This window comes from Macaca nemestrina, chromosome 16, assembly GCF_043159975.1.
Source record: "Macaca nemestrina isolate mMacNem1 chromosome 16, mMacNem.hap1, whole genome shotgun sequence".
Taxonomy (NCBI): domain Eukaryota; kingdom Metazoa; phylum Chordata; class Mammalia; order Primates; family Cercopithecidae; genus Macaca; species Macaca nemestrina.
Window position 1 is genome coordinate 73337920 of NC_092140.1, and position 17446 is coordinate 73355365.

The 17446-nt window shown below is 37.8% G+C and overlaps 1 pseudogene; it reads right to left on the reverse strand.

Annotated features, from left to right (window-relative positions):
• Positions 1-2581: 2581 nt before the first annotated feature.
• The window catches only part of LOC105485603 (protocadherin-8-like), a 347750-nt pseudogene continuing 332885 nt past the window's right edge, over positions 2582-17446 (reverse strand).

Sequence of the window (17446 nt, forward strand, 5' to 3'; positions counted from 1 at the left end):
CTTATATAAATTAAAGAATGAATGTATAATTTTAAAATCTTCCCACAAAGAAAACTCCAGGATCAAGTAGCTCTGCTGTTGAATTCTATCACATATTTTTAAACCAATTCTAGACAAATTCTGTCAGAAAATAGTGAAGAACACTTACAAAATTCCTTTATCTGGACAGTGTTACCCAGATCCTTAAATCAGAAAATATTATAAGAATTATAAAAGTATAAGCCAACATCCATCATGAACATGACTGCAAAAATTTTGAACAAAATTTACAAATCAAATCCAACAGTATAAAAACAGATAAAATGCATCATGACCAAGTGAGACTTATCACAGGAATGGCTAAGTAGGTTTAACATCTGAAAATCAATGTAATTCACCGTATAAAAAGCATAAAGGAGAAAAACTATATAATACTTTATCTTTTTTTAGTGGCTTAAATCAACACACATTTATTATTTTATGGTTCTGGAGGTCAGAGTCTCACTAGGCTCAAATGAAGATGTCACCAGGTCTAATAGCTTCTGACGACTCCAGGGGCAAATTCATTTCCTTGCCTTTTCTAGCTCCTAGAGGCCACCTGCACTCCTTGGCTCCTGCCCCCTTCCCCCATCTTCAAAGCTGGCAGCACAGCACCTCCAAATGTCTCTCTCTGACTCTCAACCCTGCCTCCATCTTACAAGGACCTTTGCAATTAAATGCTCATCTCTGCATCTCGGGATCCTTAATCATTCATATTGCACATTCCTGTTACTGTGGGAGGTGCCTATTACAGGCTCTAGGGATCAGGCATGGACATTTTAGGAGGTCATTATTATGTTTACCACCATACTTCTCTCAAGGGGCTCCAAAGAAGAAAAGGCTTGGGAATGGGGCTGGACTAGGGCAGGGAGTTCACCCAATCAACAAGCCTCTATCAGAACTGGGAGTGCCACAGGTGTTCCTATGGACAGGCTATGAAGAAGATGCTGCTGAGCAATTAACTCAAGCCCCATATTAGAGTATCTGGGTTTGGTGAGGTTTAACAGGCCCAGGAGGTACAAGCCGATGCTTACTGTGATCAGTGGTGAGTTCCTCATCAGTGGAGGTATGCAACTAGAGGTTATGAGATGTTTGACCCTGGTCATCTTTTTCTCCTTTTTAATTTATTTTGAAATAATTTTAATTGTAAAACTAGTACAGGGAGTTCTCATACGACGTCACCCAGCTTCTCCTAATGTTAACATTGCACGTAACCACAGTACACTGACACTGACATCCTTTAACTCACTACTCTGCAGATGCCAGTGGAGTTCCACCCATTTACCCCCAAAATGTCCTTTCTCTGGTTGGAGACACCACCCAGGGTCCCACATGCATTTGGTTGCCATGCCTTCTTAGTTCCTTCCAGTTCAGTACAGTTCCTCGGTCTTTCATCGCCGTGACACTTTTGAGAAGGGAGCATTGGCCTGTTATTTTAAGAATGCCCATGAATTTGTGATTGAAATTTTTCATGAACCTTTCAATAGATGCAGAAATAGTATTTGACATGAGTTATAATAAGTATCTGAAAATGAAGAATAGGCAAGTTTCCCAACTTATTTAAAGACAGCAATGAAAATCTGCAGCTAATATCATACACAGCTGTGGCATGTTCAAAAACTTTTAGCCAAGATCAGGAAAAAAGCATGGATGTCTGTTCTCCCCCATTTCACTTTAATATTGTACTGGAAGCACTAGCCAACTCAGAAAGGCCAGAAAAAGTAATAAGAAGAATAACGATTGGAAAAATGGAATCACATTGTTTATAGAGGACATAACTGTGTTTATAGAAAACCCTTTAAAAATCTACAGAAATATCTACTGGAACAAATAAGTGATTTAAGTAATATATCAGCATACAAGATCAAACAGCAAAATCAACTTAAGTTTTACATATTAGAAATAAGAAATTTAAAAATAATCTTTAAAAATGTAACTATTAGGCTGGGTGTGGTAGCTTATACCTGTAAATCCAGCACTTTGGGAGGCCAAGACGAGTGGATCACTTGAGGTCGGGAGTTCGAGACCAGCCTGGCCAACATGGCGAAACACCCATTTTGACTAAAAATAAAAAAATTAACAGGGCGTGGTTGTGAATGCCTGTAGTCCCAGCTACTTGGGAGGCTGATATGGTAGAATCACTTGAACCCAGGAGGTGGAGGTTGCAGTGAGCCAAGACTGCACCACTGTACTCCAACCTGGGCAACAGAGTGAGACTCCATCTAAAAAGAAAGTAACTATTGCAATAGCAGGAAAAACAAGTAAATTTAACAAAAGATTTATAAGAACTGAGTGATGAAAACTACAAAAAATTGCAAATAAAAATTAAAGACCTAAAAAAATGGAGAGACATACTATGCTCATGGTTCAGAAAACTAATATTAGTAAGATGGCAATTCTCCACAAATTGGATATATAGGTTCAATGTAATTCTAATAAGATCCTAAGAGGCTTTGTTGAATAAATTGACAAGTTATTTTATACTTTACATGAAAAGAGAAAATAACCTAGAATAGCCAAAAACAATCATGAACTCAAGAGTAAGCTTGAAGTATTAGCTTTATTTGCCTTCATTACTTAAAACAAAGCTGTAGTACTCATAGCAGTGTGGCATTGGTATAAGTTGACAATCCACAAACAAACTCACGCATTTATGGCCAATTTATTTTCAACAAAGGCACTGAGGTAATTCAATGAAGAAAAAGTCTATTCAATAAATTGCACTGGAACAACTGGATATCTGTAAGAAAAAAAAATAATAATAAACCTCAACCTGGGTTACACAAAGATGTCTTAGACAAGACACAAAAGACTACTAAAATAGTGACAAACGAAACTTCATAAAAATTAAAACCTTTTTCTCTTTGAAAGACAGTTACAGATCATATAACTGGCAGATGGGAAATTGGAATTCCATTTGAGGTATCTTAGACCCTAAAACCCTAGCCTTTTTCACCACTCCATGTGGTCTCTGGTACTCACTCCGGAGTAAGGTAGTCTGGTCAGAAATAAACAGCATATATCAGCAAATGTATCTAAAGAAGCCTAGGAAATATTTGATATGATGAGTCAAAGATCAATGATATTAGCTAACATATGTATTACATAAAACTAAACTTTCTGGAAACTTTCTGCATAGTGTAAGAAAGTAGATACCTTTTGCTTCTTCATATTAAGTAGATAACCAATAAAAAAGATGACATACAAAGGAAAGAAAGGCACCCAGAATGGAAATAGCACTGACTGAGCAGGGATCTGGACCCTGTTCTTAACTCCTTACTGACAAGGAGTATGGCCTTAAATTTCTGCACATTAGATTCCCTCTACCTAAAATACAAAGGTTAACTTAGAAGGACAAACCCTCATGCTCCTTTCAGATTCATAATATTAGAAAAGATTCTCCAGTCCTTTAGTCAACAACTTTTATTGCCAAGTTCTAACTGTGCATAGTTCCTTAGGTTGAGCGAGGAGTGTTAGAACAAACAGAGTCCGAACCCCAGATTTGAAGTCAGGACCATCACGATGGCTGGCGCTCCCCTTTGGCAGTTGAGCTGCATAGTCCCTGCTGGGGCACCGTCTGTCACAGCCCTATGAAGCCAGAGGATAAAAGGTGGGAAATGTTCACTAGCTGTGGTGTTTTATGTGGTGGGTTATTTTTCACCAGCTGCAGATGGCTCTGCAAGAAAAAAAAAGAGAGGGCATCTCAGTGACTGGCAAATCGCACCCAACAGCTTCACCAGAGATGAATGAGCTCTCTGTCTAACTGGGAGCTAGGCCTGGAGATTCACTTTGGGGAGAGTCCAACCTCCTCTATATTTTCTGACAATCTCCATCCAAACTCCCCACACGCCTGTGGTGTCTAGTACTGCACAATCTCACAGCCCCCATGTACTCAATTCACAATGATTAATGATGCAATGCAGTGCCTCAGACTCATCCACCCATTCTAGAAGTCCCTATAAAATAGCAGTTTGTACCTGGCCCACAGTAGGTGCTTGACAGGATATTTATCCAAATGTATTACATTGAAAAGTCCTTCACATCTATCATTGAAAACTACAGATGGAGCTTGTTCTTTCACCTCTGTCAAATATTTTCTGAAAATAAAGCTATTTAAGCATACGAGGTTGAGCCTGATTCTATCTGATTGTCGCTGTTATTCCAAGCCATCTTCCATTGTCCCAAATTCCTGCTTTAATTTTGAGCTAACTGAAATTGACCTCTTTTACATCCAACACAGCTGGGGTAATGAGAAGTTCTAAAATTAACAATAACAGAGTTAGGGCTTGACCTAGCCATTAAATGGTGAAATTTGTTTGGGGCATCCAAAATATTTCCTTTTTGCACCAGCCAAAATACCACTGGCTGCTCTTTTTCACTTCTCTTCAAAAACTTGCTTTCAGAAAATGCTCTCACATCCATCATATATACCATAGCATAAGTTTGTCAATGTGATGGAATTCTGAGGAAATTTACATCCTAAGGCATAATTCTAAATGTTTCATGAAAACTTTAGCCAACCAAATAAGCAATTCAGTTGGGAGAATTCAGGGAGAGGTTCTGTTTTTGTTTGTTTGTTTGTTTGTTTTGTTTTGTTTTGTTTTGTTTTGTTTTGAGACAGAGTCTCACTCTGTCACCCAGGCTGGAGTGCACTGGCACGATCTCGGCTCACTGCAACCTCCGCCTCCCAGGTTCAAGTGATTCCCCTGTCTCAGCCTTCCGAGTAGCTGGGATTATAGGCGTGTGCCACCACACCCTGCTAATTTTTGTATTTTTAGTAGAGACAGGGTTTTGCCATGTTGGCCAGGATGGTCTCAGTCTCCTGACCTCGTGATCCGCCCGCCTCGGCCTCCCAAAGTGCTGGGATAACAGGCGTGAGCCACCGTGGCTGGCCCTGTTTGTTATTCACAATGATTAATGATGCGATGCAGTGCAACATAGAGACTATGTTACCTAAAAGTAAAATAGGCCTTAACTTTTTGTGTACTCTCCTCCACTACTTCTTTTGACCTTTAGCTACCTATACACCTGATTCACCGTGTTAATGCTTTTGATGCTAAAAGGCGAAATGGATGTCTAATGACTTTAAAAAGCTACTACCAAGAAGTGACTAACGGTCTGGAAAGACACAAGCAGACAGCATCATGAAATACACCTGTGCCTTCAAAGAGTTAATGTATTTCTGAAGGTTTCCTCCGCCTTAGAAAGATATTCCTCACTTTGAAGTAGAAAAAAATCTAGGCGTACCTGAAGAGGAATGCTAAAAGAAGAGAGGCTGCTTTTAGGAGATATTGAACTCCAAACTTTAAATGATTTAAATGCAATCCCCATGTGCAGCTGCTAAACCAAAGCACCTCACCCCAGGGAAGAGATGAGAAATTTTGAGGGCAATTGAACACTGAGAATTCTCATTGTGGCTTAGCAAAAAGTGACTTAGCACATGTGTTTCAGTAATTATGAAGCGTCGGAGTGCTCACTGGCTCTGAAACACAGTCACAAGTATGACAACTCGGGTGCTGGTGTAAGAAGCAATCAGATGAGGCAGGAATGAACACCTTTTGCCTTTGCAATCTGCTCATGCTCTGGGCAACTTTTCTTCTGGGAATGGATGTCTGGGTTGTGCACTCACACCAAGATTATTCATTACTTTTTAAGATTAGCTGTGCAGAGCTAATCAGGGGAAGAAGAAAGGTAGAATATTTATTAGGTAACCACCATGTATTCAGCGCCTACTAGGAACCTGGAATTTTACATATACTCCTTAAAAACAAAAAGTTAAAAAAGAAATTGTGAGATCTCACACACATTACAGAAAGATATAGAAACTGCAAGCTCCTCTGTCACTCTGCACAAATCATAAAATACAATGTTGCTAGGCACTCAGAGGGCCTCTGCAGATCCATGCCTTAGAATCACCTACCTCTCCCCTAAAGGTTAGCCTCATTTATGTCACTCCTTTTACCATATATATTCCTTGTAAACATGCATTTATAAAGGCTTGGTTTAGTTGTGCTTGTTTCTGAATTATATATAAATAGAATTAAGCAGCATGAACTCCTTTGTATCTGGCTTCTTTCATTCAGAACAAAGTTATGTTTATGATGTTCGTGTTTTTGTTTATAAATGTAATTTGTTCATTTCATTGCTGTCATATTATATTACATGACTATATCACAATTTGTTTAGTCAACTGTTGATGGGCTTTGGGTTAGAACTACTATAAATAATCAGCTATGAACATTCTTATACCTGTCTTTTGAGGCAGATGGGCATGCATTTTTAGATATATACCTAGTGATAGAATTGAGGGTCATGATAGACTAAGGGCCTATATGGTCAAGTTAGTGTAGACAAGTAAGTCCATTATGTTATTCACACCTACAGACATTTATGGAAACTATACACAAGTAGTTTGAAATCAGGAATCATCCAACTGATAATTATCTTGAATCTCATGCAATGTACCATAGTAGACCTGCAAATGGGAAACTCACAAATGGTGACTAAATCAGAACCAACAAAAGTCATTCATTCATTCATTTGACTTTTTTCATTGAATACTAGCTATGTACTACATACTGTGCTAGGAGCCTGCATTGTTCTCTGCAGAGTAGGGCTTTCTAATAGAAAATAAGAATCACAGAATCGCAGCAGGTGTATAACTGAAAAGAGATAATATAGTTGAGGCCATTTATTAAATAATGAAATTCAGAGCCACAGAGAAGGAAAGGAATTTATTCAATGTCTATAGAGAGCTGTAGGATCCAGGTCTCTTGGTTCCCAGATCCAGAGAAATCTTTTCTGAGAAGGAAGAGTGGGGTCAAGGAAAGGAAAGTTGTGTGCTCATATTAATTAAATTCAACTGTTTCTGAGATTCTATTTTCCCTTTCTTCTCCCTTTTAAAGGCTAAAATAAGAAGTAGACAACTGACCAAGGTACAAAGTTTGTTTCTTCTCTCAGTCTCCAAAGACTTTGCCTCTGACATGGTCTACATCTTCCTTCCCCAGGTACCTATTCTAGCAACCCTGAGGTGCTTAAGAAACTCAATCCAACTCTTCTATAACATCTATTGATTTTGTTAATACTCCAAAAAGCCTTGCCTTCTAAGCCTCACCCACCATGTTGCCACAGCAGCTATGGCATGAAAGAACCACAACTGCAAGAAAGTAATGCACCTTTCCCAGATCAGATACAAGCTTTCTGGCAAATGAGATTTACATGGTCACTTTAGCCTCATTAAACCTAGTTCAGTTTGTACCTTTCCATACATTTCTCAAAAAGTTTTTGAACAGTTACAATTCAGTAATCATAGAAGCTTCATTTTGACCTATTTTTATTTAAGAAAAAAATAGGACAATGCTATTTTCTTCCAAGACATCATTAGTACTCTTGGGTGTCTTCTCACTAAAAATTGGAGAGTTCAATATTCTGTTCAATGGTAGAAAGAGCATGGGAACTGGGGGACAGAATACATGATTTATATCCAGGCTTCCAGACAAACCATCACCTCTGTCTCAAGGTTGTTTATTATGTATAATCCATTTGAAAAATTGTTTAATAGTAAGTACTTAAAAATGTTACCCCCTTTCTGTTTTTTCCTTTATTTATTTTGGCTTAAATTGAGTTCTGAAAAAAGTGCTAATTTAACTCCTCAGAATAAAAAGACTGCAAAGTCTTGTCAAGCTCTGTATGATTCTGCAGAAACAGTGTTGTGTCTAGTTCCAATGGCAGCTACAGTCCCCAGCCTGAATGCAGCAATGTATGAAAAGGAGCATAACTATCTCTGGGAAGACCAAACTAAATTCAGCTTCTCTTGATGACAAATCTCCACTTTGAGAATCTGCTTCTTAAAACAACTATGTCTTTTCCATGTTTATTCTTCTTCTACCTCCCCAGCATTTCTTTTTTAAAATCTGGGGAGTCTCAAAAAGATATGAGAAAGTTCTTTTTAATTCGTCTGTCAGAGTGTTATTACCCACTACATAGAGTCTCATAAGTTGTACCCCATAGAGCAGGCAATCAAAGATTTAAAAATGACATGTTTAGATGAGCATTTTTAGCTCTGGGCTAAAAATCAATACTGGAAAGTGCTGGAACATGGCTCATCTTGCTGTGAAAACACTCAATCAGGGCTCAACCTACAGCAGAGTTAAATTAGTAGAATGCTTATCTTTCAAAGTGTTCAATTGGGAGTACTCAAATTTTGATGCATTTTAGTTGGGTACTAATTAGCAACTAGCTGACTGCTAAATGGACTGTCACCTTTCCTTTCAACAATTCACTGAAAATTAGTCCCTCAACGTTATTTGAACACAGAGGAAATGGGTTGGGAGGGCTAGAGTTAAAGATGGGATTGCATTTGGTGCATTTATGTGAGAACTTTTAGTGTGCTGCTGATATTTAAGGACTTCAGTAAATGCAAAAGAGGGGAAAAGGTTGGGAATGACAGACAGTGAGTTCTGCTCAGCAGGCGTTGACGCTATAGTCAAAGTATGAATGGATCTAGTTCTTTTTAAATGTTAATAAGCCTTTACACTGGAAAGGATTTCATATGTAGTTGCTATAATATCAGGCACTGGCCTATTCTGTGGTTGCTGAGGTAGCTTGGGTGTTTGAATTATTGCCAATATTAGGTGAGAAGGAATTCAAAAGAGATGTTTAAATGTTAATACAAAAAAAATCCTACATTTGAAAAGTAAATATAGACTATAGGTATTTTCTTCACATCTGTTTCTTAATTGTATTATTTTGATATAGAATTGAATTTCAGTCCATCATGACATTAGCTATCTTAGTAATAGAAAATGCATGAAAGGCAAGCATAAGCAAGGGCTGAGGTAAGTAGGATCTCTCCTTTCCAGTGCTTAGAGAAAAGTGTTTTCCTGAGTATGTAGTCATTTTATTGCAGGGTTTGGATCTCAAATCTTCACATTCTTCCCTAACTTCTTAGACAGCAAATGTCAAAGAAACAAAGTGATGTGAGAGGAGGTGAAGTGATAATAATTTGGATCTAATAAAAATTAAATGATAATTGTCTTGGCTTCCAGAAAAAAAGTCAAACCTATCTTAGGCAGAGTTTAATATTGGAATTATAACAACAAAAAATTGACTCAATATGCTCTTACCAGATGTATGCCAGGGTCTAGATGCCAAAGTCACCCAGGCCAGAAATGGTCCCTACCCAGTCATCTAGAAAAAAGAAAACAAATAGCCGTTGGAGAGAAACTGATTGCATTAGTCCAAACCCTGAGTCCAGTAAAACAGAGAAATCAGAGTTTATTGATGTTGAGCAACAGCATTGAGCATTTCCCATAAGACCTTCTGAACAGGGTGATCTTAACTTTCAGGCTAAGAGACCTATAATTTTAGGTGTATGAAACAACTCCTGGTACAGAAACTTAATTGTCAAGAGAGAGAAGGCAGATCCATCATGTGGGAAAAAGGAGGACAGAAAGTATAAATTACAGGATTATATAAATGTATAGATTCCATGAAATACAAATGATGATGGGTTTTGGAAATAAAATAGCAGATTAAAGTTCATCTTAAAAACATGTATGATACCAAGCTTAAAATAAACCTTGAAAAAGAAGGGTAATGAGAAGGCGTATGTCCTGCCTAATAATAAAACAAATATAACTGTGACAGTAGAATGCTTATGTTTGGACTGTGAGCTAAGAATGTTTTTTGTTGTTTTGTTTGTTCGTTTGTTTGTTTTACATTTTTGAAGCTTTGGTAAGAGGCGAGGGAGGGAGTGGAGGAAGAATCAATGCAACAGAGGTGTATATGGCCTACAAAGTCTGAAATATTCATTGTCTGCACCTTTTCTGAAAAACATAACCTTCAATTTATAATGTACATATACATTATTTTATATTTTTAAAATATATTTTATAATATTTTTTTAAATTGACTGCCTAGTCTCTCCTCTGCTGGAGGAAATGAAAGGAAAAGTCAGTTACCTATGTAACAGTGATCTGCGAATCTTTGCTTGGGGCAAACACTGAAATAATAGGATACCATTTTCTTCCTTTACCAGCTCCACATACTCACTGCTAAGAAAGATGACCTACATTCCAAAGGACTGGATCGAAGGTTACATACCAGGTATGAGACAATAATCATTGGAAATAAAAGCAGGCCCCAGGACAGCTGATTTCTCTCCTCTCTCCTGAAGAGGAAGTTGAAGTGAACTGAAAAGGAAAGGGAGAGGGTCGGGATTTGTGGAGAAAAAAACAAAATATTTGCTCCTCTTGATGACTCCAGCTCTCCTAGGATGTGCCTTTCAGGTCCTTCTCAAAGTTTGGTGGTTCCCTGGGACACAAAAGACCACCATTTTGTTTCTCATTTACTCCTCCATAGACAAGAAAGACATTGGATGGGGTGTACTGGGAGAAAACAGAGCAGTGGGAAGAGCAGACTGCAGACAGTGCCAAAGGAAGACGCAGGACTCAGGAATATATTCCTCCCTGCCCTTACTCCCAGCTCAAGGCATAGATCCATGCATTTCTTTACCTATGGTGTGGGCCCAGAGTGAGCCAGCAGAGTTCAATGAGGTCACGAGGAATAAGTTAGCCTCCGTTGCTATCCCTATCCAAAGGTTGTCTGGCATAGCAGGAAAACTCGTACAGCAAAAATAAGAGGAGGTACGCTTGTGGAAGCAAAGCACTGAGTGAAGAGAAACTGAGCCTTTTTAAAATCACCAGTAGGTGCAGGAGGGTGTCCAGGCAGCCAGGACACTTAATGGGCCACCCCTTAGAGCTAACAGTAAAAAGTGATTGAGGGCAGCCAGATGGCAGCATGAAAGCTGTGTGCTCTTGAAAATTGGATACTAGTAAGTGGAAAATGCCCAGAAAAAGGGAATAAACCACTTCATCAAAACCTCTGCCCATGTGTTTTCTGTACATTTAGATGTTTCTGAATTGCCAATGCTTATCTGCTTAACAATAATAAGCAACAACTTAATAATAGCTAACTAGTAAGAACTAAACTACCCTGTTGGAAGAACTAGATAAACATTACTTATGGGAAAGGAATCACTATTATGCTCTCTCTCTCTCTCCTCAACAGGTCAGCCTCCTTCCTACATATTAGTTATATTTAGAGTGACCACAGAATTTATTTGGAAACTTTTGAGAGTAAAGAGTATGTTACTAATGATTTTGCCAGAACCAGGAATAAACAGATTCTGTCTGGAGCAACCAAGAAGGCATGGTTACCCTAGCAATATTTGTGCCCTTTCATTTTCACAACCACAGGCTTCGTAACAATAAAAGCTGTCGCAAGGAAGTGCCTACAATGTCAGGTGTTTTACCTATGTTGTTCCATATTATCCTCAAAGCTACCCTATCAAGTAGGTATTATTTTCACAGTTTTATAGAAGAGGAATCTGAAACTCAGAAAGGTTAAGTAACTTGCCTAAGGTCACACAGCTTTGATCCAACAAGAGAAGATTTTATCAAGCCTGTAATATACGTGAAGTCTTTTGCTAGCTGTTTCCACATTTGATATGCCATGTTAATACTTAACCTTTGAGAAGTGGGTAAGGATGTATCTTTACAGATGAAGAAATAACATTTCAGAGGAGTTATTATATTATTCAAATTCAACCAATCCAGGAAGTGCAGAAGTCCAAGTTGAACCCAGGGCTCTCTGAACCTGATGTATAGGGTTCTCAGCTTCCCATGCTGCCCTTCAAGGGGCTGAAAGGGGATGTTCTCAGTCTTTAATTGCTGAAGCCCAATTTGGTAAAAAAAAAAAAAAAAAAAAAACAGAGTGAACAGACAGCCGATGATGAACTTCAGGTTTTCCATTACTTTTATCATTGGAGCTTTGTACCTGTCGAAGATACATTTGTTTAAGATGCCTAGAAAAAAAAGCCATGCTAAATTATCAGCACCACAAATGAGGCATAAACCCGTAGCTCTCCATACCAGAACAAATCTCACTAAGATGCTACCAAAATTAGAGAGAATCATGTTTATGTGCAGTGTTCCCAGATAGCCTCCTGCAAGGCACACAGCGAACAGAATGCACTCATCCTTACTGACTCATATCCAGGCCTTTCAAATGACTTACATGGAACCAGGGTAACTACACACTCCATCTCTTCAACATTGGGACATGTAGCTGCAAATCCTTTTCGACCCTCAAGTAGATGAACGGTGTGCATACAAGCTATCTAAATTTGTGAGTAGCCAGAAAGAATTGAAGGTGGTTAGGAAGTGTGCAAAAATTAGAGAAACAGTGCCTCAGCCTGCCTTCCCTGGTGACCTGAAGGGAAATATAATAGAGTTGGTTTTTGTAACATGTCTTATTACTGTATTAGGATCATGTTAAGCATACTGTCAAAGCCTGATACAGGTGAGGTAATCCTAAAGAAAAGACTAGAAAAAGTCTAACAGTGAGTTATTTTCTGAGGGAAAATAGATATTCCCAGGACACCTTCGAAAGCAGAGGTCTGTCTCTGAAAATTAGTTCATCCTTCAGCTTATGAAGTCACCTTCCTGAACATGAGATGAGATTAGGACCATGGGTTTGCTTTCAGGCAGAGTTGGATTAAAAAGTTAATTCTGGGACTGACTGGCTTCTTTCAGCTTGGGTTAGTTTATCATCTGTGAGACTCAGTTGCTTCCTCTATAAAACATGATCCTAACACCGACTTCCAAGGGCTGTGGTAAAAACTAACCCGAGAGATCATATATGTGCACACCAGGCAAAGAAGACAACATGGAGTCATGTAGTAGAGGCTTAGTGAAGGTTAATTTTCCTTACATTGCTCTAAATGTGTGACCTTCTGTGAGTCACTCAGTTCCTCAAAGTTTCAGTTTCTTGATTTGCAAAATGTAAATAATAAAATTTGTGAGCATTAAACAAGAGAATATATGTAAAGTACGAATCACAATTCCAGGCACAAGTCTAGCACTCAGTAAATATTACTTCATATCCCTCCAGTGCTATTTCTCCAGGCAGACTTTCTGTTCAGCTGCACTAGTAGATACTGCATTATATTTGCTCAAAGTTTGCACAGAATCATAGGAGTTAAAATACTGCTGCTATTCCTGAGCAATGAAAGAAGTGAATGGTGTCTGCCTGGTTTTGGCCGTCACACCAGTTGAACCAATCTAGAATATGTGGCCTTTGCATTAACCCAGAGCCTTCCAGCCTACTTCTACCACTCAACTGCAGCACAGTGACCCACCTCCTGCAGAGGCTCGTTATCATAGACACTGATTTGCCATGCTGGGCCTTGCTAGCAGCTTTCTAGTCACTCACTTCATACTTCTCGTGGCAAATTATATTTGACTTTCAATTTAAAATCCAGAACACTCTGAAATAAAACCTCAGTGTAATCATGGTGATAAAGCAGTGGCATGTGCAGTTTTGACAGGATGAGACTTTTTGTTGTTGTTTGTCATGAAGAATCTCCTTCTGCATAGACCCATGCCCAAATCTGACCTCCAAAAGCCCCACACACATATCAGGGAATGACAGAAGATTCACTCATCCACACTACCTTGAACTTATAGGGAGCTCACAGCACTAGAAGTTTCTTTTAGAAGCAGAGGATTACTGTCCTATTGAAAGTCATGGAGTCTTAGTTAGGCTTGGTTCAGTGAGCATGAAATGAATGAAGTTAGAAATGGAAAGAAAAGCCGTATCTCAGCAATAAAGTTTTCATCTTATTTAATCAAACACATATTTGCATATTTCTTTGGCAAAGACATCAGGTTCTCCAGTTGACAAGCTAAAGCAAAATCTGCCAAAGGAAATTGTTTTGGTTCTCTCTCCTGAATAAGAAACATTAACTCCAATTTTTCAGCATTAAACTTTGGTGGCTATTACTGCTATTTTCAAGTCCATTTGACTATCAAGTCCATTTGACTTAATGAATTTCAAAAACACAATCTGGGATTCCAAGTATTTAGAGAAAGGATACTTAATTTCAATAGATTATCAATTGCATGAAAGTTTGCAAAGGTTGGTCAACTCTGGTTGAGCGATCAATCCAAAAGTATTTACATTTGGTCCTAAGCTACAAGCATACTTACATTTAAGTATGGATGTTGGACTTGTATCATATAAAGTACTTGATATCTTTAGCATCTTGGCCTTGGAAACCTTAAAATTAGCTACAAATTAGGGAATTATTTAAACCTAACTTTTACAAGCATTCTTCATGATACTTCTTCACATATAATGTTGTCATACTGATTTATACATGATCTCCTCCCTTAATGCCTTCCAACTGGAAAGCAAACCGTTGAACAAGCCAAATTTAATTCTGATATTGAAAACTTTATAAGTGCCAAAAATATAAAGCCCAAAGATAATTCAACTTGCCATTGGAGATATGCAAATTATATATTAAAATTTACAGCTTATCAGATATTTTCTATAAAAGCATTTCAGCTGCATAGAAAATTGGTATTTATAAATATTTGACAAATTTCCCTATGCCATAAATTTAAAGAATAGGCAAAATGCTGTTTGCCCCCAATGACATTGTAACCAAGGGAAAGAGTTGTGTGATTCGACCTCCAAAGAACTGTGCAGGGACTCCCCTGGCTGTATTTTCTTCAATCTCCCCATTTGCCACTGATTTCAATGGTTCCTCTTTTTCTCACACCATCTGGTATAATCTGGCCATGATTATTTTTATGACTTAAGAAGAAGAAACACTGCCTCAACACACAAGAGGTTTCCAACTTTAGTCTTTGAGAGCCATTGCCAGGAAAAGAAAGTTGGGGATGAAGACAAAAATTCCAGAGACTGACCAGATGTGAGCAGCACCTGTTAATGTTCCCCCTAACTTCTCTGTGACTGGGGTAGATCTGTATCATACACCATAATCAGAAAGCAGTACTGTGCTCAGCCAGCTTCTCATCTTATGCTCTCATCTTAAGACTTCACAGTCTTACTCACAATTAAATTAATATGACAGGTTATCTTTCTTGTCAATAAAACCATTGTCCCTGGAATTCCTCTTCCAACCATATATTTTTCTCAAGGCCCTTCTTTGGTCCAAGATCCATGTTAATATAATAGTCAATATCAATTGAGTATTTACCTTATATTGGCCAATTTACCAAATTCTTTATATATTTTAACTCAAAATAACGATATTATTACCATTTCCATTTTATTCATGAGGAAATGAAGGCATAGACTGGTGGAAGCATTTAATGTGAACTCCAGAAGACTAAGTCCCACAAAGTTAGGCTTAGCATCTTCTTACCCTTACTGTTCTCCAGAAACAGTACCTTGTTTTCTCAGCCTGGCATTATTAGTAAGGTCACATATTTGATTCTTAACTTTTGAGCTTCTGATTCCTAATTACCTTGGTGAAAATGTATTTTGAGTTCTAATTATGAAATTGGCACTCAGTCATTACTTTAAGGTACATGAAGCCAACCAAAAACCCATCTCTAACTACCATCATTGGCTTCTTCCACCAACTGATCCATGGATCCTGACTTATGCTGGCTCAGAAGGTAAGGAAGTTTTGATTCAGTAGAGTCAAGAATATTGTCCCATTCCTGGAGTCAGGGATTCTCTTACAGAAGAGAAGGGAATAGTGCTCTGAGATGAGCCCTCTAAAAATACCTAATCTGCCTCATTGGGAAAGATTCACAAAGGAAGAGAGGAAGTATGTTGTAATAGGAATTATAAAGGCACTGTGATGTGGCCTGAAAGTGAGAAAGACACCAGAAGTACAAAAAATTGTAACAATAACCACAGAACCCATTTGTGAAGCATCTGATATATGCCAGAAATATACCAGTGATTGTGACAATGATGATTATGATGCTAACAATAAAAAAATGCTTATATAGTGATTCTTACGTGCAGGCATTGTTCTAAGTTCTTTATATATCATAACAAATAGAATCTTCACAACAATCCTATGAGTTATATGTTATTAATATACTCTAGAGATACGAAAGGGACTCTTATGTTGAGCAATTTGCTGCATGTTGGCTCAAAGATGGGTTCTAGAATATCCTCTCATAATGAAGCCCCAATTTGCAATATAAGACATAGTTTGGTACTGAAAACCCAAAAGACGTGACACTTCTCTGAACTTTCAGACAAAGATGGGTGGGGACGAGGAAAGAAAACAAATAACAATAAAACCTCTACTCAGGAATAGCTACCACAGATATTTCAAAACACAGAAATAAACTAACTTTATAGAAAACAACCAAATTACTCATGAAACGAAAGACTATGTCTTGGGATGTAAAAATGTTGGAGATTTCATAAATAACTTCAAAGTATATATTTAATTAAATTAATTAATTAATTAATTTAGATAGGGTCTCACTCTGTCACCCAAGCTGGAGAGCACAAGCTGGAGAGCTGGTGGCAGAATTCTAGTTCACTGCAGCCTGAAACTCACTGCAGCCTGAAACTCACTGCAGCCTGAAACTCACTGCAGCCTGAAACTCCTGGGCTCAAATGACCCTCCCACCTCAGCCTCCAAAGTAGCTGGGATTACAGGTGCACACCACCACATCCAGCTAATTGTGTGTGTGTATGTGTGTGTGTATGTGTGCGTGTGCATGCAGGTAGATGGGGCCTCATTATATTGCCCAAGTTGGCCTTGAATTCCTGCCCTCGAATGATCATCCCACCTTGTTGCCCCAAAGCATTGGCATTATAGGTAGGAGCCTCCATGCCCAGACTTAAAATAGATATTTTATGAATCTGAAAGAGTTAATGACAAAAATACCATTCTTAAAAGAACAAGAGATTATGAAACAAAAGAGACAGATATAAATCTAATATTAATAAATATGAAAAAAGCTGTCAATTAGAAATTCAGAAAATAAAAAAGTGTAGCCACTGAAAAACTTTTGCAATAGATGATATAGAGTAGTAATATTAATAGTACGGTATACGATTCCCATAATTGATTGAGAATCATTAAACTGAAAGATAGTCCTGATGAACTTACCCAAAATCATTATAATGAACACAAAAATGTGAAATAAAACCTGTTGTAGTATTAAGAAACTCCAACTATAAATTCAAGAATAAGCAGAAGCAATATTTGAAGAAATAATGACTACAACTTTTTAGGAAAAAATTAAAAACAGGAAAACTCACATTTAAAAGACACAGTGCAACCTTGGGTTAATTACAAAATAAAAACAAAAAACAAAAGCAAACGGTAAGGTATACATTTGTTATTTGACTCAGCAATCTTTCTATTAGAAATTTATCCTAAGGATACACATCAATAAACTAAAACAATATATGCACAAGTTTATTCATGGTGGAACTTTTATTATACCAAAATATTAGAATAACTTCAATGCCCATCCATAGAAAGCCAATTGAATAAACTTGATTTATCATCGTAATGGAATATTATACAGCTGCTAAAACGGATTGAGAAAGATCACTATGAATTCACATACAG